The sequence below is a fragment of the Parus major genome, chromosome 28 (genome assembly GCF_001522545.3).
Source record: "Parus major isolate Abel chromosome 28, Parus_major1.1, whole genome shotgun sequence".
NCBI classification, from domain to species: domain Eukaryota; kingdom Metazoa; phylum Chordata; class Aves; order Passeriformes; family Paridae; genus Parus; species Parus major.
Genome location: NC_031797.1, coordinates 1,151,899 through 1,154,708, shown reverse-complemented (window position 1 = coordinate 1,154,708; position 2,810 = coordinate 1,151,899).

The following is a 2,810-nucleotide window of genomic DNA, read 5'->3' as shown; positions in this document are numbered from 1 at the left end:
CACTGCCCTGTGCCACTGCCCTGTGCCAGCCTCCCTGCCTGCCTGGGGACAGGGCACAGCTCAGGGAGGCTGCTCTGCTCCCCTTGGCAGCCCCCCAGCTCAGCCCTGCCAGGAGCTCCTGCTGCTCCTGCCTCTCTGCTGCAGTGACATGAGCTCCCGGGGGTGCCAGCCTCTAAATTCACCAGGATTGGTGAGGTTGGCTCCCCCCATGCGACATCTCAGCTTGAGGAAGTGAGAGAGAAGTGGTGCCGGGGTGGGAGGACATGGCAGAGATGCATCTGCAGCTGTGGTGAGGATGGGCAAAGCTGGAACATCTACAGCATCCCTGTGCCCAGCAATTCCTGGGAGAGGGGCTGGACTTGGGGCTGTGCTATGGCTGCAGCCCCCAGCAGCCTCTAGGATAAGGTGATGTGGGGTTGTGTCCCCAGGGGAAGCACACCCAGCCCTGAGCCCCTTGCTGGGGAGATGAGACATAAATTTAGGTCACTCAGGGGTCACGCAGGGGGAGCTTTCAGCAGCTGAGGTTCTTCCCCCCGAGGCTGCTGGCACTGCCCAGGCTCCCCAGGGAATGGGCCCGGCCCCAAGGCTGCCAGAGCTCCAGGAGCGTTTGGACAGCGCTCTCAGGGATGCTCAGGGTGGGCTTGTTGGGGGGTCTGGGCAGGGCCTGGATTTGGACACAATGATCCCTGTGGGTTCCTTCTAACTCAGGATATTCCAGGATTCCATCCATGTCACACGCAGGGACGAGGAGGTGGCGCAGTATGGAACAGGACAAAGCCACGGTGGATGTTCCAATGTCAGCAGGGCTGGATCCAGCAGTGGGAAGGCAGATGGGGCAGGCAGGGCCCACATCACCCCTGGGCCGACACCATGAGAAAGGAGGATGGAAAATGGGGCTGAGATGGAAAATTTGGCTCCTGGCTGAGCCCTCTCCTGCTGCAGCAGAGCTGTCACCAGGATCTCTCCCATGGACTGGGGACAGAGCCTGCAGCAGGGGCTCACCTCACTCTGTGGTTTCTATTACTCCTCAAACGGAGCTGAAACTTTGACATTAGATCACGAAACACACCGAGGGAAGAAATCTGGGGAGGGAGGGGAAATCCCCTGCTGGCTCCCAGGGAGGCACCGCAGTGTCCTCTCCTCCCACTGAGGCAAAGGCACAAAGGCCACCCTGGTCCCGGTGCTCGGATCAGCTCCCTCCCCTTCAGTGCACCTTTGCAGACTGAAACCTCCTGATCCTCTCCCACTGGAAGGATGAATTCACTGAGCTGTTTAGCGTGAAGAATCAGGAAAAGTTCTCCAAGAATGGGACATTCACATCTCACTGACGTCCAAAACTCCAGCTCAGCCAGGCAAAAACTTTCCACCTCCCCCTGTCCGTTTCTCACAGCGAGGAGTCCTTTTCTCACAGAGCACCCAGCCCTCTTTGGGGACTTCTCCAGCTGTCAGAGAATACATTGGCAGTCCTGGCTGCTGTCTCCTTCCTTGGCCATGGGCAGTATTTACCCTCAGGTTTGACAGCTGCCCTGCTGTTTTCACCTGTGACGATGCTGGATGCCCCGTGTGCCATTTGGACAGACTCTGTGTGCTCCTGTCCCTGTCCCCTGCTCCATGCTCTAACTCCCATGGCAGCTGTCTCCTCTGCTCCATCTCCTCCTTCCCTCTGTCCCCATCCCCTTTTCCAGAGTCTCCAGCCTGTCTCTGCCCAGACCAGCAGGTTCTCCCACCCCTTTCCAAGCTTGTCCCACCACGAACTGCCTCAGCCAACCTTCTCCCCCCACCCTGGTGGGGAACTCGGTCCCACCGGGCTCCTCGGGGCACCCCTGGAGATCCCCTGGCCTCGGGGGTGGGGCTGAGATGGTTTCTGGGGGCGAGGGCGCCTTTTCTTTCCATTCAGAGGAGATTCCCCCGCCCTGAACACGCACTGAGGGTTTCCTGCCCGTGGGCGGATTCTATTTTGGGTTGAAGCCGTGCCGGGGGACCCCACCTGGGGCCGGGGATGCCGCATTTCCTCCTCCTCCACACCATTCCCAGGGCACTCTCATCACCCCAGCTCATTGTTTTGTCGATTTTAAAGCCATTTTCCAAGCCCTCCGGGCAGGATCGAACTCCCCAAGCAGTTCCCCAGGGATCCCCAGGCTCTGTGTGGGATGATTTCCCATTGCTCGGGGAAACCAGAGCAGAAGGACCCGGTGCTCACCTGGACCAGCCAGGGTGGCATTTCTGTACAACCAGAAATCATCTGAATGTGACAATTTGGGGACAGCTTTCTTCGAGCCCTGTGAGCGTCCTCAGGGCTGGGCTGTGATGCCAGAGCTGCCACCAGCAGCCTGCAGATGAAGGGGTTGGGGACCTTGGTGGCCCTGGGAGGTGGCCAGAGGGGTTTTGTCACCTCCAAAGTGCCACAGCAGAGTTGCAATGGAGTGGTTTTGTGTTTTTCAAACCTCCACACAAAACACGGGGCTTGCATTCAGAATTCCCCGGTGAAGTTCCCAAGGAGCTGCCCCGAGGCTCTGACAGGGGCTGAGGAGTTTTCCATTTCCCAAGGGAGGATTCCAGGCCTGTCCCCCCCTGTCCCCCGTTGTGTCCCCTCCATCCCAGGCTGCTCTGCAGGGCCGTGGCCGTGCCTGGAAGGTGCCTGTGGATGCTCAGAGCCCATCCCACCATCCTCTCCCGTGCCTCAGTTTCCCACTCAGCAAAGGCGGCTGGGGGCTGTGCAAACCCCTGGGCAAGCTCTGGAGGAAGAGCTGGGCAGTTCACAGCAGGGATGTCCCCTGCCTGCCCCGGGACCCTGGGGACACACACACAGC